The sequence below is a fragment of the Corvus hawaiiensis genome, chromosome 6 (genome assembly GCF_020740725.1).
Source record: "Corvus hawaiiensis isolate bCorHaw1 chromosome 6, bCorHaw1.pri.cur, whole genome shotgun sequence".
Lineage (NCBI taxonomy): Eukaryota > Metazoa > Chordata > Aves > Passeriformes > Corvidae > Corvus > Corvus hawaiiensis.
The window spans coordinates 31,975,414-31,998,029 of record NC_063218.1 but is presented as its reverse complement, the minus strand read 5'-3'; positions in this window follow the sequence as shown (position 1 = coordinate 31,998,029).

Here is a 22,616-nt window from a genome sequence, read left to right as displayed (position 1 = left end):
CAGTCTTAAGCTGCACCAAGGGAATTTTAGGTTAGACGTTAGAAAAAAATTCTTCACGGAAAGAGTGATTGCGCGCTGGAATCGTTTGCCCAGGGAGGTGGTGGAGTCACCATCCCTGAACGTGTTGTAAAAAAGACCGGACGTGGCACTCAGTGCCATGGTTTAGTTGATGAGGAGGTGTTAGGTCATAGGTTGGACTAGATGATCTTAAAGGTCTTTTCCAACCTAGTTCATTCTGTGATGGTATGATGGTGTGATCCCCAACACGTGCCCACCCCTCACCCCCACAGGTGTTGGGTCAGTGGTTTGGTTGGTTGATTACTTGGAAACAAGCGTCTCTTTCTCTGAAAATAAGTTTCAAATAAAAACAGCTGCCCACCACAGTTTTGTGGGTAAACTGGACTCCACTGTACCTGGTGGTCAGGGTGTCGCGTATTGGCATAGAAGAAAGGTCGAGGTTCTTCCCATCTGCTTCCGCCAGCGGCCTTGCTTTCCCCGCCATTAACTGGGCTCTGTGCAGGTCTGCCTGAGGGGATCCATTTTTTCCATCATTTTCTGTAGACAAAGCCACACTCTGCAATTTAAGTGGCACTTGAACCATTAGCACCAAGCTTGCTTGTACTTTCTAAATTTTGGTTCCCTTACCCGTTCCGTCCAGTGAACTCAGACAACTCTTCCAGCAGGGTCATTCTGGGCTTTGCACTCTGTTATAATAGGAAGAACTCCTTCCTTTTTTCTTTTCTTTGCTTTTTTTTTAAAATTTTCTATTCCGAAGTAACTCTTCAAGTGCCAACAACACTACAGTTAACCAAATGCAGTCTTTCTGTGTAGTCAGAAAAAAGCACCATACCAAAAATAAGCTTTCCAGCTTTTCCTTTATGAGTATTCCGTTACTAGTTCTAAAGCGAGTCTTACTTCACTGAGAGAAAGACAAAGATTACCACAAAGCTTAGACACAGAATGATAACAAGGTCATTACAGCACTCTGAACACCTATGGACCCAAAAACTAGAGAATAAAAAAAGCTAGAATTTTTCCAAATGTCAGCAAAATGGAAACAGAAAAAAACCCTCTAACAAATTGTATAGAAGAAAGACCTAGCAGCAGTATTAAAGAGCACATTAGATACGAATTTTCTTAAGCAAACCCCCATGATTTTGATTATGGATGTCAAAATCCTGTCATTGTACAAAAACAATATTTCTCTAAATGTGGTTTTAGTGTAACCTTACTGTAAGTATTATTATTTGTCCTGGCATTGAAATGGCATGAAAATACAAAATTTCAACAAAACTGAAAAACAAAATTTCAATACAAAACATCACTAGATTTCTCTAAGTATGAGAAAAATAAAAGTAAAGGAATCAAGTAAATAGTTACCATAAAATTTAATTTAAACAATCTCTATTCCAACTTAGTTTTTTGTAGTAATTATGAATTACACAAGAGGGAGCTGTGATCGGATAATTATATCAGAATTTTCATGCCAAGTATTATTTTCTGTTCAGAATTCACATGAGAAGAAACACGTTATGATGGTATGTGCTGCATTTTTAAACAATATATCCTGCAAAAGGATTATATAATTGATGACAGTATTATCCAAATTTTGTCAAAACCATTTGTCAAATATTTTAATATTCTTTAGGTGAGTATTTTAGCATGTTTCTGTTTCATTTGCAGGTAGAGACTGAAGCAGGAAAAATTACTTTGCAAATAAGAGCTATAGTTTTGGAACCAGTTGTAGCATCCCAACTCAAATCTATTACATTCTTTTGAAATCAAGTTAGGAAAAATAAATAGCTATTTGGCATCTTCCTCCTGTCCTCCCCGTGCCCTGAATTGTCTCAGAATTGACATGCCAAGGTTCCGGCATTTTAAATAGTTCTAATTTTATGCAGCTATGGTGAAATCGTGTCCTGAGCGAAGTAAATTACATCATTCCCTTTCATCATCAAAATCTTTGCTTGTTATACACAAATGTTTGCTTCCACACACAGACGCTTTTTTCATTATTCTTATACAGGTATATGTTTACATTTTGGAAGAAAAAACCAAAATATGAGGACCTACATTTAGTGTGGTATTTTGTGAATTTTGGAAGCCACTACAGAAATGAGATCTTTGAAAGAAAACTCAAATGCGTACTAATAATCTCATTTCAGTAACCCCTCAGAACAGTCAGTGGTCAAACCAACCAGAAAATCAGCCAGAGGAAGCAAAACCAAGCTACTCCAAAGAGCAGGGTAACATGAGGAGCACAAAACCCAGACCTTACTCTAAAGTACCCCTCCCTGAACAAACTCAGAACTTGGTGGGAGGAAGTGTAGGTATCCCTCATTCTAGCAGTACAAGGACTTCTTTTGTCTTACTTCTTCAACAGACAAGCTGAGGGAAGAAAGACCATAAGGGCAGATTGTGAAAAATAAAGACCATATGGGGAGAACGCCAGGCCACACCATTCAGGAGAAAGTCTGAGAAGTAGCTGCACACAGGAGGTTTATGCATTGATGTCCTCAGAGTCTGACTACTAGCACAGTATATTCTGAACATCCTTACTCATTCTTGTCTCTTCCTGGCTTTCTCTCTTAATGAGGAATTATTTACTCAAATTCCCAGTTGTCATCTTTTCATATTGTTCAGCCTGCACTTATGTTAGTTATATTCATTTTCCATCTCCCACTTGCCCTGCTGCTTTATCTTTTTTTCAGTAAAGAATTTTGCCCAAGACTGAAGGTGCTGAGAGGTGACCAGTCTTATGCAATGATGTCCCTACTTGCAACAATTATGAATTATGTCAGTAGTAAAACAATCTGGATACCTGAATACCATCAATATTTAAGGTTAACTATATCTCTTACTTCTGTGACTAACCTGATGAAAACTATTTCCAGATGAAGAAAATTGTAAGGAAAAGTATTTAAAGTGTATTTGAAGTAAGAAAATAAGGTTAGAGAGAATTTCCTCTGAACCATGGTTTGAGGATAGAATACTTTATTTTAATTAATTTACTTTAATTTAACCCATGTTTTATTTGGGTTATGGATTTGTCTCAATTTGCCCTCCTGTTATTTCAGGGTTTTTTAAAGAGACTATAGCAGAAAACTAGATACAACAATCTTAAAACTTTAGTATTAATTGTATAAATTGTTAATTCTACATCTAAACTTGCTCCAGATTTCTTGGAGACAGATTATGAAAGCTAAGTCATTTAGGTTTGAATATTCTATGCTACAAATCATCAGTATTATGTCTGAAATATTCTAAAACTTTTTGGATTTTGTGAAAAGCATTAATTGAATTTGTTTTTTACATTCACTAGTGCTACAGTCAAATAAGTTTTTCCAATGAGATTTTGGAACAGCTCTCAAAAGTACAGCAGTATACAGCATACCTTTCTTGCCAGGGTAACAAGTCCTGCCAGCAAACCTGCTCCAGCTTGGGCTTCTCCTTCCGTGGGGCCACAGATCCTGCCAGGAGCTTGCTGCAGTGTGGACTTCCACCTCTTTCAGCCATCCACCAGCTCTGGCATGGGGTCCTTCATCAGCTGGAGGTGGACATCTGTTCCACCATGGACAGCAGCAGCAGATGGACAGCCTGCCTCACCAAGGTCTTCACAAGGGCTATCGGGAGATTTCCCAGTGCCTGGAGCACCTCCTGCCCCCCCTTCTTCACTGACCATGGTGTCTGTGGAGCTGTTTCCTTTACATATTCTTAATCCTGTGTCCAGCTACTGCTCTGCAGCAGTTTCCCCCCCCATCTTAAATATGTTATCCCAGAGGCATTACAGCTGTTGCTGGTGGGCTAAGCCAGAGGCAGGTCCATCTTGGAGGCAGCTGGCATTGGTTCTGTCAGACATGGGGGAAGTTTCTAGCAGCTTCTCACAGAAACCTTCATTGTAGCCCCCCTGCTGCCACAACCTTGCCATGCAAACCCAGCAGAGGTTCCTTCTCTGAAGAGATACGGTTTTGATCCATTGAAGCAATCATGCTGAGGATGCATTACTGAGACAACACATTCATTCTGAAGACCTATGGTTCTAGAGTTTAATGGTTAATAAAACTTCCTTGGGAGGAAAGAAAAGCTTCAGACTGGTATAATTCTGCACATGGAAGGAAAATTAAATTTCTCTTTTATTACTCCACATTTATAGAATACTTGAGATCAGAAGTGCTTCAAAAACTACATGGGCCCAGCTCACCTGCTGAAATCCTCAGTCAGTTGCAAGTACAAAGGCATTGACTTGGGCAGACCCCAAGGCAAAAGTTAGATGAGACACTAAACATCATATCTTGTGTCACAAACTTGTCACAAATTTTCCAGAAGGATAAGATGCCTTATTTATTTACTTACTTATTTATGGCAACACAAAAATTTTCATAGATTATCATAGAGTTTAAAGAAATAACTTATATTCTCTAGTGTGACCCTGTTGTATATCACAATCCAGCAATTTATGTACTAAGGGTAACAACTGATTGTTAGACATTTTTTCTAATGGGAGAATTATGTGTGTTGGATTCTTTTCGGCACAAAAAAGTGAACATTGCATTCCTTGGCAAAGTCTGTAACTGTTATGAAATTGTATAAAAGATGGATTTAAACCTCTCCTCCAGCTGATAATAAAGCAAGAACCTGATACTCCATTTTACAGTCTACCCAGTCCTATAGACTTACTTTGAGGAAGCTTGCCAGATCATTACTGAGCAAGGTTTAGAATAAGGAACTAATTTCTAGATTTCAGACAACCTTTAGTATGAGGTAAAATAGAAAGAAAAAATGCCTCTTCTTCTGGCATATCATTTGGCTAGGTTAGTATTTTAGATGCCTCAAGAATATAAAAATCAAAGAACAGGTAGTTTAGATGTTCTAGTCCTGGGTAGAAGGTGAGTGGGTTTAAAGCTGCTATTTTGGACTTGTGACTGCAGTGGGACCTCAGGTGGAATGCAGCTGCCCAAATCTTCTATGAAGCACCCGATGCTTTAGTCAGATATGCCATAGCATGTCTGAAGTAGGAGCTGTGCTGAAGCCTTCACAAGTTTAACTCCAGGCCCAAACTTGATGTTTTTTCTCTTCTGACTTTTGATCTCTCCCTTTTAATCGGTGTGGGAAGGAGAGATGGTAAAGCAAGCAGTGTATGGGAAATTAAAATGAGAACAAATGTCTGTCCAAATTATGCAACAAGGATCATTATTCTGTAAAATTGCTCTTCAAATGTGGCTGTCATTGAGAGGTATTAAGATTTCAACAGTTATTTTCTTGATGAAGACTTAATTTCGTGCATAAAAAGGTTTTTAAGCTTAAAGCAATGCCTACACAATTAGTGTCCTTTGGTTTTTTGAATGTTTGAAGGGTGCTTAAGGATTTAAATGTTACAGGAGTATTGTTCATCACTACAGATCAACTGTATCAAAGTACTGTCACAATAGCCTTAGAATTTTAACAAATTACAAATGTAATGTATCTCTAGGTAGGATGATCACTAGATCATTTTGCAATGGAATGTGTGTAGCTTTAGGAAGTCAGTGCAGTCCTGAGGGTTGTGCTGCTGTATCTAGGGCTAGAGCTGGGTTGGTCAAAACCAAGCAGTAACTGAATTTCTTCTGCCAATTCAAAAGAGAACTTTACTGGAAAACAGCAGAGAACAGAAGCCATGGATTGCTTTTCTTTAACTCTTTTCTCTGTTTCTCTTATGTAATGGGATTTTCGTGTGTGCACTGAGACAGAAATAAGCTGGTTAAATACACCAACAGGGAGAGAGTATTTGAAGAAATTAAATCTGTACATGAAATTGTTTCATTTCATAGACTGAATGGTGAGGTACACGTCACTGGAGGGCTCTGCTGTGCATATCTAAGTGCACTCCTTGGCCTAGGAGCAGCAACCTGATGTGTGGTTCTGAGCTAATTTACTTTGAAGAGCATACACAGGGTTTCCTTCCTTAGTTTTTCCCCTAGTCATCCTATACTCATCAGTTACACAATTCCTACTGACCTACACAACCTCTTTTTTCTTAAAGCATCAGTATATCTAACTGAGTAGAAAAAGTGGTACTTTGTGACTTAGACATACTTCTCTATATATGGCCTGATCCTGTTACCTTATAGTGAGTACAAAGACCTCTAATGGCTATGGAGTCCAGCTCATACTGGAGAGCAAATCAGCAAAGAGAGCATATCTTCAAATAAGCTCACACAAACTGTTCAGCCAATGCACCACATATATTTTCATGGGTAGGGATTTGTTAGTAAACATGGAGTAAAAACAGACATTGATTTAGACAATGGCAACTGATTTGGGACACCACAATATAACTTCTTTACCACCCATTTTTGGATCTGAATTAGTCTACTGGCAAAGTTTTAGAGAAAACCACACACAAATGTGCAGTGTCATTGTAGGTGGCAGTAGCATGGTCACATTTATTACTCCTGTTTTCATTACAGTTACTTTTACAAAAAGCACCGACATCTCACTGTCATAGGAAATGTATGTAAATGTTTTGAAACCGTCTTGTTACTTACAGAGTCACAATTCTGAATACTCTTACACATATAGATACCTTTCTATTATTTGTGGGTGGATCTTCATGTTTTACAGACTGGGCATGTTTCGAATGCAGAGAAGCTCAGGTCAGCTTTCTGTGTATGACTGTGTGGACTGGATCTCTGCAGTGCAGGTATGTCTGGTGACCCAGGCTGAGGGCACAGATTTTGTCATTTGGGGGCAGCACCACAGGCCCATGGCATTGCAGCCTCCCTTGCTGACACGCATGTATGTGGCTTCATTGTGTAAGCCTGCAGGCTTTGGAAACTGTCTGCACTTCCCAGCTGAGTTTTGTCCAGTAGTTAATCTTTTCTTTATTACATCTCATCATATATTCTTGTAGCTTTATTACCTAAGTATTACATTATGTATATTTTAACTGTGTTATCTCTCCCTTCACCTTAGATAAATGATAACTGAATGTTTTAATGTAGCAACATAGTCAGCAATTCCCCCAAAATAAACTTGAAATTTCACGTATTAAAACTGTTTCTTTTAAAATATTAGAATTGCCTGCTCACCTATTATTTTCAATTATTTCAGAAAACTGAAAAAGGCGAAATACATTGAGAATGAGAAGGCAACAACTCAGAAGAAGAAAGAACAGAAAAGCTTTATGAGACAGCTAATGAAACATGCAAATAGAACCTACTGCTCTATACTTAAATTTCTCCCATTCTTTGTAATCTCTGGAATTTTGCACTGTTTTTATCATGACATTTCCAAATATCTCAAATTTTCAAATTGCCATGCTGGACTTTTTCCACATCTTTACTCTACTAGGAAAAGTAGTTCTAATTATGTATATATAGCTATTTTTATATATGTTATTTTAAAATTTATTTTATTTTTAGCTACTTACTTTCCCTCTAAAAATACAGATGAGATCAGAACTCATCTAGGAAATACAGAAACTCTTCTTCTTCTTTTTCTTTTTTTTGTCTCATGACTACAGATCAGTTTAGATTCTTACTGCATTGAAAACAATTACCTGCCTTCCACTTGAAGGCATTCATGCTGGTGTCAAGATGTGTCAAGATCTTCTGCTGTGCCACCTCCAGTGAAAGGCTGTCAAGGTGAAAACACTATGTGTCATCCTAACTTCCCACGCTACATCCAATTTTAATTTACTCTTAAGTTGCCACAGTATCTTGTGAGTCCTGTATTCTATCAAATAAATGTTTATAATCCATATTTCCTTCAAAAATAGATAATAATAAATGATAATTTATAAAAAAAGGAATACAACATAGTAATGAAATACTGCACTTTTCAGATTGTGATATTTGTTTTTGGCAGAAAGAAATAGAGAAAATGAGAATGAGATATTTCCAATAGAAACAGGCTATGAATTGAACATGCTTTTGGAAGAAATTTTGCCAGGAATGGAAGACTGGCATCCAGCAGCTCCAGTGTCACAGCTGTAGGACTGCTGTAGGAATTTTTCTTTTACCAGTCAGATACTTATTTAAATAACCTACATTGTGTAATCTTCAAACAACCAAACTTCCCGAGTTCATGTTCATGGTTTAGCCCCAGCTGGCAACAAAGTACCACACAGCCACTTGCTCGCTTCCCCTTCCACCCACTGATGGGATGGGGAGAAGAATCAGGAAAGAAAAGGAAATAGAACTCATGGGTTGAGATAAGAACAGTTTAATAACTGAAACAAAGGAATAATAATAATAATAATAATAGTAATAATAAAAGTAAATGAGAGAGAGAGAGAGAAATCACAAGAAAGACAAGTGCAGAGAATACAATTTCTCACCACATGTTGACCAATGCTCAGCCCATTCCTGAAGCACAATCAGCCCCCTTCCAGGTAACTCCCCCCAGCTTATATATTTGGCATAGCTTTTTATGGTATGGAATATCTCTTTGGCCAGTTTGGTCAGCTGTCTCAGCTACGCTCCCTGCCATCTTTTGTGTGCCTCCTCACTGGCAGAGGATGAGACACTGAAAAGTCAAGAATCACAGAATATGATGAGTTGGAAGGGACCCACAGGGAACATCACATCCAACTCCTGGCCCTGCACAGCACCATTCCCAAGTGTCACACCATGTGCCTGAGAGCATTGTCCAAATGCTTCTTGAGCTCTGTCAGGTTGGTGCTGTGACCACTGCCCTGGGGAGCCTGTTCCAGTGCCCAAACACCCTCTGGGTGCAGAACCTTTCCCTAATATCCAACCTAAACTCTCCCTGACACAGCTTCATACCATTCCTTCAGGTCCTGTCACTGGTTACCAGAGAGAAGAGATCAGTGCCTGCCCCTCCTCTTCCCCTCATGAGGAAGTTGCAGACTGTTATGAGGTCTCCTCTCAGGGATCCTCTCCAGGCTGAACAAGCCAAGTGACCTCAGCCATATAGCTGTCCCTTAAGACCCTGCACCATCTTTGTTGACCTCCCTTGGATGGTCTCTAATAGCTTAATGTCTTTCTTATATTGTGGTGACCAAAACTGCACATAGAACTCAAAGTGAGGCCACAGCAGTGCAGAGCAGAGCGAGAAGTCCTTGACTTAGGGTAAGTACAACTTAGCAACAACCAAAATATCAGTGTTTTATTAACATTATTCTCCTACTGAACCCAAAGCACCGCACTGCATCAGCTACTGAGAAGAAAATGAGCTCTGTCCCAGCTGAAACCAGGGCAAGAGGAAAAAAAGTTAGCATATTACTGCATAAGCATACTATTTCCTCTTTGGTTTCAATCATTCATAAATATACAAATACTCAATACAGAATTAAAATACACAGATTGAAAAAACGCAGCAACGTTGGAATGTGAAGAAATTATCGTTTTAGTAGTTTCCACATCCATTGACTCTGCACAAAAATATCTGTTTAAAAACCTACAAAGATCAGACAATTCCTATGTTGATTATCTTAGCTGCAGAAAAGCCACCACCCCTGAAGCTGACTTCCTGCTTGAGAAACCATAAGCTAATTGCAAAACAAAAGGTACATTTAGAGAGGTCCTCGACTCTTAGCAGTTAGTGCATTGCAGCCCATCTGATGCAGAACAGCTTGTAAACGTTTAGCATGTTCTTTGTTGAAGACAGTCTGGTTGACGTATGCTGTTAATACTGCTGGGTGAGATGATAGAGCATGAAGGAAAACAAGCTGCATCCTTTACTGTCAAAATGTTCAGTTTCAGCTGCTCCAAAGAGCAGGCATTTGGGTAAAGAGTAGGCAGCTGCTTTTTTTTTTTTTTTCAGTCAGCTCTCATCTTTACCAAGTCACTTTCCACCTGCTGTTTTTTTGAAAAATTAAAATCCTTCCCACTCTCTTCAAGTCAGTTATGAAATTCAAACCCATGATGCCAGGATAATGTCTCTTGCATGACCAACTCTGAGAAGAACAACATGAAGAAAGCAACAGGTAACTTGTGGTCCTTAACAGGTTGATTTTGTGTGGTTTGGTTTTTTTTTAAACTAAAATATATGAATTGATATTTGTTTTTTAATTCATTTTCCGTTGATGGTGACTCCTAGTTTTCTACTTATATTTAATGTCCAATTTAAACTCAAATTTTCCCACAATTAAAATTAATTAATGAAAATATTTTAGACTTTAAAACCTTAAAAATACATGCTCAGAAAATGACTTTGTTATGTTAGTTTCTAAAAGTATTTAGGCAATACTGTATGCAGTGCTTCTAGGCCTGTGTGACATATGATAGAATGTCCTTAAACCCAGACCTCCTAACTGTCCACATAAAAGGACTCCAAATCCAATCCCCAGGAATTCTGCATCATGCTAGGCCCATAAGGGACTCAGTCAAGTTGCTTTCCTCTCCTCCCCACTATGTGCTTGAAACCTGTCTGTATGTGAAGGGCTTGAGCACAGGAAGCCAAGCAGAATGATCTCCATGGCTTGCTGGTCCTGACTTCCCATCCATCTGCACTTCCTGCACCTCTGAAATACAGTCCCATTCTGGAGGGACATGGCTTCTGCATGGGACAGAGTAGCTCTATCAGCTTTACATGGCCAGCTGAGGAATGGGGTACAAAGACAAGGTGCACACAGGAGAGAAGAAAAGGAGGTACAGGGCTTCAGGTGCAAGAAATGATCTCACCATCAGCTATCACAGGATCTTCTAATCAGAGAATGATTGAGGTTGGAAGGGACCGCTGGAGATCATGTAGTCCAACCTCCCTGCTCAAGCAGCATCCAGTAGAGCAGGTTATTCAGGATTGTATCCAGGTAGGTGTTGAAAATCTCCAGTGAGGGAGACTCCACAACTCTCAGGGCAATCTGTTCCAGTGCTTGGTTACCTGCACAATAAAGAAGTTTTCCTCATGTTCAGGTGGAACTTCCTGTGCCTCTTGTCCTATTACTTGGCAAAATCCAGAAGAGCCTGGTTCCATCCTCTTGACATTCACTCTTCAGATACTTGTATATATGGATAACACCCCCTCTCAGTCTTTTCCAGGATAAACAGGCCCAGCTCCCTCATAAGTGACCTGTTCCAATCCCTTAATCACTTTGCTGCCCTTCACTGGACCTGCTCCAGGAGCTCCATGTCTCTCTGTTGCTGATAAGCCCAGAACTGGACACAGCACTCCAGGGCTGAGTAGAAGGACAGGATCACCTTCCTCGACCTGCTGGCCATGCCCTTCCTAATGCAGCTCAGGATCCCATTGCCCTTCTTGCCCACAGGGACACATTCCTTGCAGGCTCCTGTGTCAGCACAGTCAGACTGTTACAGTTTAACTTCTGCTACTGAGACCTGTGCCCTTAAGTTAAATGGATACCATAAAGTTGGCTGGAATAGTATTTAATGGTTAAAAGAAGGGCCATAGCAGCTGTTTGAATTTAAATGCCATTTTGACCAATTATCTCAAAATATGTGGGACCTGATGCACAGAAATAGTCAGAACCAAAAATAACTGATGTAGCCACTAATAAGCACCCCAGAGGCCTGGATTTTTCAATCAAGTGCAGACAAAATTGCAATATCCACAGTGACTGCTACTTCTAAAAACAAAGTCCAATTGTAGATTTAAGGTTTTAAATGCTCTGATTTCACCTGTTTAAAGATTTTCAAAACTCCCATCTGTGGATGTGAAAACATTTCTCATCCATTATTATAGTGACTCTTTCTATTTCCTTATTCTTATTGATTATGAGCCTAATTAATTAGGCTCATAATCAAAGTGAGGCCACAGCAGTGCAGAGCAGAATGAGAAGTCCTTGACTTAGGGTAAGTACAACATAGCAACAACCAAAATATCAGTGTTTTATTAACATTATTCCATTAAATCCATTAAAATCTTTCTGGCTTTGTAGTGTTCCAAGTGCTGAAAGACAAAATTAAAATAATGTCTAAATGTCTTTATTTACATAAATGTACATTTTTATACATACACAAATCTAAGTATTTAAATTTAACCTGTTCTGAGCAGAACTCATAAAATCTTGATGAATCTCGGTAGACTTCAATATCGTACAATCATAATTTTATACAAGTTATAACACAACTTTTCATACCTATACATCTTTTGCTATGGAACTAATGTGGTTGTTCATGTGCACCAGGTTTAGACATCTCCCATCACTAAAGTCAAGCAAGTTGGTGCATATGAACCAGGTAGAAGCAGAACTGCAACATAGTCCTTATTGGCCTAGAAAAATATTACTCTTAGATGAAGTTCTCTGTCAAGAGATGCAAAATCTGCACACTGTACAACAACCAGAGATAAATTAATATCGTCATTAGGATCTATTGCAAGGTTTTCTCATCATGGAGGCTTCACTATAACAAGTAAATTTCTCATATATCTTTTGTATAGCAGCCTCTCTTCTAAAAGTTCAAAATATCAAAAAAATTGCATGTACCACTCGTGAAATCCATCCTTCTAAAAAACTGAGGGTTGACAGCAAGTTTGGTGTAAGTATTTTGTTGTATTTTTTTTAGACTGAGTAAAGAAGCCTAGCTTCCCTTCTTATCCTTTGAATCTTGCTACCGCTGGCAATTATTTATACTTTGATGACAGGACAATCCAAAGAACTCCTAGAACAAAAGGAATAAAGAGCATGTATTACAAGAAACTAAAAATACTAAACTGAAAAAATAGGCTTGTGTAAAAAGACAAAGAACAAATTCAATTGACTAGAAAGACATTAGTTAGAGAAATCCTTCAGAGAGGAAGTAAGATATTGTTTAGATTAAGACTAATGATAGTCAAGACACAAGTAGATGTATGTGCTATGAACACATTTAGAGTGTAAATTAGAAGAAAATTTCCAACCATCAGGAAACTCAGGTTCCAAAATAACCTTACAATAGCAGTAATGGGGTAAATAACCTCACTGGCTTTAGGATGGCACCTTATTACTTTACAAAAGAGATTTAATGGTTGCCTATAAAAGGAAGCTAGACTGAGGGACTCAAAAAGTAATTTCTAATACAATGTTTCCAAATTCTGCTTCTTTATTCAGGTGGGGTAGGACAGAGAAGGGTTTATGTGGAAAAGTAAATCATTAATGTCATGTCAGATTTTCAAAGGAGAAAGAAGGTAACGTGTATATGTTCTCAGTCATATGAACATAAATATGGAGGACAGCAGAAAGAGAATGTACAAGACAAGGTTCAATTGCAAATAAACACAGCAGAGTAAAAATGATTCAGTGGCATTTATTATTTCATGACTGTGATGTGCATACCTATAAGTTCCCAGTTTTGCAGAAAGAAATGTTCATAGTACTGACCAATTTATATGCAGTTACATTAAGTTTCTACACAGGTGAGAAGGCTTCCTAAGTTATATGTATTAATGGGGACATATAGGAATCTTCTGTAAGGTGATTCAGAGCACATAAAATAGGGCAGCAGTTTGACTTTTGACACAGATGTTTTGAATAGCCCCACAGAACTGCCTTCCTTCTGCCATTGACTGCAGAGCACTAAGTCTTCCAAATTGGAGGCCAAAAACTGAGAGTGGAAATAATTCTGTTTCAATTTCCTAAATAAAATCTGAAAAGACATAAGTGAGGACAGCCTCTGCCCTGCGGGTCTTATGATGGGAAGGCAGAGCATTTCAAACACTTTCCATAACTTTAGGAGAAGTTAGTAATTTTCAGTATGGCTCCAATTACTCTTTATCAAGTCAATTAAACCTATATAGTGTTATAATAAGCACCATTTTTTTTGTGCATGTATCTTTGTATTGGTATCATTACATGTGTATTTGTGAGGGGTGAAGATGCAGTTTTATATATTTTTGATGTGGAGTTTCTGTGTATACTCTTACAGTTACCAGTTTTTTATATAGTCATATAATGCAAATAAAGCACCTAATGCATATTACTGTTACAGGGCAAGTGCTCTAGTTTATTAGTATTCTTTCCTCCTTCTTTAATTAAAAGAGATTTTTAAGCCCTCTTTCCTAAGAAATAGCATCCTATTAAAAACAGCTTGGCACCTGAATAGCTGCTTGTCTCTATTTTTAGCTAACTGCCACTGAAAATGTAAGATGAAGAAGGTTTTTGTTTTGCTATATATTACTTGCTGAAAAATCAGATACATCAAGAATTGTCAGATACACTTTAGTCAAATGGGTCCTTCCGATTATGCTGTACTTTATACAACAAGAAGAGAAGGAACAAACATTAAAATTGCATGAGGTAAAACCACAGAGATAACAACAAAAGACAGGGAAGTGAGATACCTAATTTTATGTATAACTTGTTTTTCAGATTATCTAGATACTAACTCAATTGAATTCCTTAAGAAACAATTAATTTCCTCAAAAATAGGTGTTTATTCTGAACTTGCCTATGTGCCTCTTCAGTAGAATTTAATGCCAAAGTTCTTGACAGATATTATAAAATATCACATAAGGAAAAAAATTCACTCATTGTCAGGAATGTAATTCCCATCTCTGTCTAGTTGTGTTATTTGATGCACAGGGGGTGCATGGAAATTTATTTTTCTTCTTTCTTTTTCCCTAATGGAAAATGAGCTTCTAGGTTCAGAGCTTGGAAAGGAATGGAATTTCCACCCTGTGACATTTCTCTGAAACCACTCTCTGTTTGTGAATATCTCCTTCTCTGCTGGTAATGGAATCCCACACAGAGCCAGTCTATACTAATGGTTTTAGTTGTTCCCAGCACTGCTTATGACTAAGTGCAAAATCCACTCTTCTACCTCACTACCAACCCCATCCCCCCAGCGAACCACAAGTCTAACAAGAGAACCAAGTCTTTTTCTTCTAAGGTCTTCTTCATAGTGGAGCTAATTATATACAAGACATGAACACTTCCTTTGAGAGGAAACAAAGTCATCGTGTCTGTCTGTATGCTCAAAACTGCTGCACGAGTGTGTGTACCTAAGCTAGCTGTGAGTTCCTCCCAGTATTTTCACAATCTGAGGGCTAGTAGGGTAGAAGATGATAAAACTTGTAAACATCTGTGTACATATTCTATTACTTTATAATATCCCATATTGTACAATGACACTGATTGTGCCGTAATTAAGCCTCTCCTGATGGGAGAGATCTTGGAAAGTCCTTGCCAGGAGTTCGAGAGACAAACGGGACTCAGCCTTCACTGCTTCTTGATAGTTGTTTGTTAAGTCTTATCAGAGAAACAGTCACTAGCATGATCCAGACATAGCACAAAGCAGGGAATGCAGGAGAAAGCTGAATTATCAAGGTTACACAGCCTTTTAAAGGTAAATTAACCAATGGTTATTAAAAATATACATTATTTTTACTTTTCTGCCAATTATTTAGTAACACAGCCAGGAACTGCGGAATTCTTTGTCCAATCATCCCAAACTACTTTTACTGCAGAATATGGAGTAGTAGTAGAAGAAGAAGAAGAAGGTTTGCAGAACAACAACAATCCTCCATTTTGATGTTTTTTGCTTTTATCTATTTACTACAGTAACAAACCCAAAACCTCTAAATTTTTCACTCTGTGACAATCTTACGTAGTATTCTATCACCTAGTTTACACCAGTGTAGTTTCTAGTTCTGTAAGCGTAGGCAGTATTTTCCAAGGACGGAGGTCAAAAACAGTGTTGTTCAAGGGGGTAAAAGCCTTCAAAACAGGCAGAGAAATATTCTCTGCACTCTGGGCTCCCACAGTACAATGCCATACAGCACTGTGAAAGTATAAGAGCCCACTCTCAGAAATGTGTTCATTTCAGGCAATATCTGAGAAGTTCACAATACAAGAGCTCTTGTCCTGCAAACTCTTAATGAACATGAAAACTCACCTGTTTTTTGAGTTGGAAGTGAATCAGTTTGTGTCAACACAGTGCAATCCCTGTTCTAGCCAAGGGATCCTTCTGCTGTGTGTGTGTCACTCCTCCTGTGCAAAAGCTTCGGAAGTTTTCAGTTAGCCAAGTTCTGAAAACAAAGTGCTGGCGTATTGCTCCAGGGAGATGTACCATAAACTTGGCATAAGACAATATAAACAGAAATTTCTCTTGAAATATAAATGAAAAATTTTCATAATTCGCATAGTTGGTTTCCCCCAAAAAAACCCCAACCTAAACCTGTTTTCAGAGAAAAAAAAGCAAGCAAAAAAAAGCACCAAGTCTCTCTGACTCCTGGATGGATTTCTCATTCCTAACTGATAACCGTCTAATCTTGTGGCTACTAGTACTGATATACTTTTCTGATATCTAGTGTTTTCTTCCAAGTCAAGCACGATTTTGCTGGGTTTGCTCTATGTGGCACAGCAAGACAGTTGGGGCTTCTGGTTCCCATGCTGTTTGTCCAAATTTGTTCCATGCTTTCTCATCAAAGTGAAGATGAGATGAAGATCTACCAAAAGGACATGGTATTTATTCTATTCAGTGATTTGGACAAGTCTTGGGAAGAACAAAACAGTCTTTCATCTCACCAATCACATGCCACCTGGACCAAAAACATGCAAATTTTTAAGAAACAAATGAGATTATTTCCTTTGTTCAGGCCAGGTACTTGGAAAATACCAATTCTAATCAATCCAATGAGGTGCATATGGTCTCCAGTATGACCTGCATTCAGGTTATTTTTGTAAAGAACTTGTTTCTTTCAGTAAAATATGAGTAGTTGGTTCCCTGGCAAATATTCTGAGCAGCCTTAAAACAGCAATTCAAAACAAAAATCAGAACTGAAAAACATAAACTAGGAACTTGCTCTTATATTTATTTCTGCATGCTTTGGCATGGTTTATTAAATTTTTATTTACAGATTCATATATTCTCAAATGTTGATAATGAAAAAAAGGTACAAAATTTAGATATGGTAATGTCTGGAAATACCTTCAAAAAACAGCCTCAATTTAAAAACCTCTTTTTGCTAGCAGTTAATTGATAATGTATCTACTAACATTTGAGTTAATAATGTCTGGATTTACAATCGTACTTACTCTGGATTACACACTTCCCAAGTCTAGTATTTTAATTTATTCCTCAATGACTAATGCAATTTATTGTAGCTATACATTAGCCTACTTGTAACACATCAAGCTGGTAGTATAGGAGATTAAGAGCTAGACCAAACCCAAGCTGTGGTATGCTATATATAAAGCATTGCATGCCTTGTAACTGAATTTTCCAAAGAGCCTACAGCAAGGAAGAGCCTAATGGGCCCTTTAATTTGAAATTAAAATTAGATGTTGTTTGTGCTGTTTGTGCTTTGCAGCATCCTTACTATACTGCAATGCTGGATGACTGGATGAAGTTGTATTCCTGCTCACTTACTAGAGAAAGCATTCCTAAAAGGAAGGATGTGCATCACAAAATGAGTCCAGATTTCAGACAGCATTACAATTTGTAGCAGTTTGGATTTAGGTTCAGAATGACACTGCATTTTAGGCCACTTTAAACTTTCAATACTTAAAAATTAACTTAATGCTATGTTGTCAGGGAAGCCATTTTTAGCATCAAGGAGAAATACAAGAGTATCTATTTGAAGATTTAACAAGGTTAAATGGAGAAGAATGTTGTTTAACAACTACTTTAAGAAAAAAATCATCAATCTCAGTGGTAAATGGTCTAAGTTATTAAATGTAAAATTAACTCATTAAAGAGATACATCTAAGTGCCATTCTTTTGCCAACCAATGTTTCAATTTAATTAAAATGTTCTCTTGCTTTCAAAGCCACACAGAGTTTCTGGTGGTTTTATTCAGATGTATTAAAATCGCCACTGATCTCTTTTTATCTGTATATATTTTTTCAGCCAGCAACAACCAGACATTACCCGTTTGTGCAATATATGAAAAGTAAGTGTTATTTTTCCATTGAAAATAATAAATTCAGAGAGGTTTTCCTTTGGTAAACCTTTTAAAAATAGCTTTTAACTAAAGAGAAGACACCTCACAGGCAAGTTTTACACATTTTTGAATGTTCTATTACTTTCAAAATTATTCTTATCTGTATAGCAGTGCCTGATTATTTTCCATATGCTAGTCTTCTTTTTAAAAGCTCTTTGTCTAATGGCCTTTGGTGTTTCTTTACAGCACTTTTTGTTCTTTTTCTCTCTTTTCATTTTAGTTCCAATACATATTCAGGATGTAAAGGGAACATCTATTTAAGATCTCCTCAGAGCCTAAGGATAGGTATTTTTTCTTTGGGTCAATGCTGAGTGACATAGATTCTTCTTTAATAAAGAATTACAAATCTCAGAAAAACTGTTGATAACACCTGAAACTTTATGTACTTATCTGTAATAATCTCTGAAAATTGCTTCTTCCAAGTGTAGTGGAGATTGTCTCCTGAATATGTAATTAAATACTGAATGCGAGGCAACTTAGGCTCTCACTAAAAGTGCTTTTTTTCTGTTACAAACATATACATTCCATTCTTCTCTTGAGGGTGAAAGTAGATATAAATAGGAGGATACATAATCTAGTCTGTTCTCATCTTATTTTTTGGCACCCTGTAGGAAAATAATATTTGGGCCTGTGTATTATTGTATGCACTCAGCAAGAGATGTATCTAATTGGTTATGGTCCACAGCCCTGGTCTTTCATCTGAATGCTTATATATACAGTGGTGTGGTAATCAGAATGCAGATGATGACTCTAGACAATTTGCTAGAAGTTAAGGCTGATTTTTTAACTGAATTTTTAAATTACAAGTGTTACTTACATGGCTAAGTTTAATCAGTGAATCATGGAGGTTACAAGGTACAGAGTTAAATTCTTAAGAGATAGCAAATAAATTACTACTCTGAGAGAAGAGTGAGAGCATGGAAGAGAAAGAAGAAAAATGAAGCCAAAGAAATATTTCTAATAGGATAAATTTTGCATTTGGTCAGCAAGTCCTGGCAACTTTTTCAATAACATGCAGTTTTGTCTTTTCTACACAGAAATTTACTCCTTTCTCTCCCTCAACTAATTTTTTCCATGAGTTGAATATAATTCTCAATTGTAGAATTTACTTTAAAGATATCTAGTCTGATTTGTCAGGTGTTACATGGCATACAAACAGAAAGGTAGAGTCTGTCTGTTGAAGAAATGTAAATTTTCACTTGCCTTTCATACCTAAAAGAAGCATACGCAAAAAGAAAGGTATGTTTTTACTTGAATTAGTTCATCTGCTAAAATGGCCAATTTTTACCTTCTCTTTGAAAGGAATAGTATCAAAAAATGACCCTTTTGGTTAAAGCATACGGCAGGTGAGTTGGGTAGAGTAACGTAACATGAAGTGCATGAACGTACGAATTTCAGCTCAAATCCAAGACTTCAATAAACTTCTCAAATGCACATGTGCAACCTGCAGCACCTTACAGTGTGAGAAAAGTTCAGGTCTGACTGTTCAGGAGTTCTGACTAAACAGAAACTACTTGCACATGACTGAGAAAGAAAGTTGAAGAAGAAACTGGTATCTGGTGATGAGGTTAATGCTCTTGTTTTGTCAGATTTTACAAAATCAAATACCTGTCAGGCACAAAGATTTCTCAGAAGCCCATTCTAAAAGCGGATCACAGTTTTAGAAGCGCTTATGCATGCAATGTCGAAGTCAAAGCAGAGCATGTAAAGGCAGACTAAAACCACACCTTAAAAACAATATTCCTGCTTTTTTTTTTTTTAATAGGATGGTAAGTGCAATGCTTATAGGGTTAGCATTTTGTAAGTGTTATAATCCTTATGATTTTCCATAATAAGAAATTATTTTTTTCTTGTTTTTAACTAGCAAATGACAACCATTTGCTCTGAAATTCTTCATGGTGCTGTTTACTACTAGCTGGGTATTTCTGTAAATTTCAGCTACCAAGACAGAACCATCTCTGAGAGTAAAATTGAGCTAAAATATATGGACTGCATTAAATTATGTCCTAGACTTGTGTAGACTGAAAAGATTAAATAATAGGATCAACCTATAATCAATTTTTGCAGACTTTGTTAAATTCACCAAGATGATGGTGTGGATTTTCTTGCCCTGATTAAAACTTGTTTCATCTGGTAATTTTGTAATGATTACAGCCACTTTTACCAAACTGCATTTCACAGTTAAACTGTTTTGTCTCCCCAAGCAATGGTCAGTCATCTAGTGTCCAACACAGACATAATCTATGAGTCATTGCTCTATGAGGAAATTATTCAAGTTCATTCCTCGTGGACTCAGGGTGGTGCATGTCTCCCTGCTAGGTTAAGCCAGAGCATCAGTGTGAGTCATTCTGTGAACTGGAGGGCTTGAATGATTTATGTTAAAAAGAAAGAAAATATCCACAAACAAGGCATATCAGCTGTCTGATGTCGTTCACAGCGCAGTCCCACGGTCACTTATGAGGCAGGGGACGTGGAAAACAGCACCAGAATAATGGATGTCCAGGCATGGCAAAGACAACAGTGCCTTACACTGGCATTACTGCTGAAGCCCTGTGGAGTGGAAATAGAGCTTGTGTGGGCTTATCCTCTAACTGAGGCTCAGGCAGACAATTACAGTGACTGATTAGAGCAGCAATCAAATTACACTGATTCAACCGTGTCAGGTAATTAAGTCTTTCGCCCAACTTGTATCTCAGCATCAATTCAGTTTCAACCCTAAACAGTCACCTTGAGATAAAACGTTGCTTGCAAAAACATCTCTACTTGATAGGGACAAATCGAGTGAAAAGAAATACAGTTTTTTGTTACAGCTTAAACTAATGTTATAGAACAAATGGAGGATTTTATATTAAATTGCCTCTGCCATACAGTTCTGCAATCTATGTATCATTCAAGACACAGAAAAAATAAGGCACCTATGATCTGACTTGTAGCAGAGCTGAGTTTCCTCAGCAGAAGTTAGTGATAAATATGATTTTAATATAAATTTCTAAATATTTGGAAAACAAGATTATAGATCTCTTACATGGGACATACAACATTATTTAACTGCATTTTATTCTTAGCACTTTGGTTTTTCTTATCACAACATAAACAGGTTTTCTTTCAACTTTTACTAAAATTAATTCATAACATCAGAAATTGTAAAATGGAAGCTAATTTCTGTATTCAGTGCAGACTGCAATAAACTGTAAATAACTCTTGGAGCAGTATACTGCAGAAAATAGCAAACTCCTTGTAGGACCATGCAACTATCAGGCCTAATTTATGCTATGGGCTGCTAAATCTAACCTGCAATTGCAGCCTACCACATAATCTAATTATTTTCCTAAATGTTCCAAATTGATCTTCAGGATTACTGCACTGCTTGCCCACAGCAGGAAAAGCCATAACCCATTCATCTCCAGATTTTACTGACCATTTTGGCAGAAACTTCTAATGCCTAATCTGAATCATGGAAAGTTTCTGTTTTCCTGCTAACGTTTTTCTTTTACAATGAAATGTCATATATTCAGCTAAATGAACAAGAATTTTATGATAGATTGGACTAGAGCAGAGAAATGGAACACGTCCTTCTGAAACATTTTTTTCACTCTGAAATCATCTTTCTTGACCTTGGATGCCTAGAGCTATTGTAGATGAGATAGCTCCTGCCCATCAAATAACACAGCTGCTTTCCAACACTACTGCAGCCATCGTCACCTGGTACACCTGACCCTCCCACAGCCATATCACACCAGTGACTCATAAATCATTCTGTGATCAAACACTGTGTCCCCACCACAGCTGTTTCCAGTCAGTAAGCTCACAAATTAACAAACTCTCAGTAGTCCTGAAGAATACTTGTACTTGATACGAATTCATTTTGTCCCTTGTATATGATTCCAGTTCTTACAGTCACGCAGGTCTTCCTAGACATTGCAGCCACCTTCTGTGTTAGTGAGAGATGTGTTTTGCTGTCAGCAAGCTCCATTATCACACTCCCTAAGCTTTTTAATGAAATGACAAAACAAGTATTGTTTGAAGACCGACCCTCTAAGAGCTCCAGTAATAACACCACGTAACAGCACTTTCCATTTCAATGCCACTTTCCCCCCTCACAATATTGTGCTCTCAGTAATTAGTGAGCACTGATTATCATGTGCACTGAAGGTACAGTCATCATGAAGGAGTCCTGCAGAAATAATATGTTCTTATTAAGGTACACACTGTCTATTGATGCATGTTTACCTACAGACCAAAATAAGCATTTATATAAATCTAGGGGGGGGGTTATTAATTAAAAATATCTTTTTCTACTGTACTAACACGAGTTGAATCTGAAAACGCTAAGAGGCAGAAGAATTAAAATCTCTTTTTTTGCTATTATTAGGGCAAAATATTTTGTTTCATAAATAATGAAATATTTTTTGAAGTTTCATTTTGAAAAATCAAGCTGGAACTAAATTTAAAAAAAATTGAAAAGACCAAATGTTTCCAATGCTACATGGAATAAATGAATAAAATCACAATGAGGTATTTTTTGTGAATCCAAACTAAGAAAATATACTTTGGCTAAAAAAAAAAAAAGTATTTTGCATTGACATAAAATGAATGTACTTTCTGATTGTTTTGATTTTGCAACAGAACTGAAAAAGATAATTCATTTAACCAACCTCTGGTTTTGAGAAAACATGAATTCTGGTGGTCTCATATACCAACCCCATAACTTTGCAGATTTGGTGTTCTTTTACCACAGGTTTTTCAGGACACAAATTAAAATTAAATAGTAGTGTGGCCAAGATAGCTCTGGT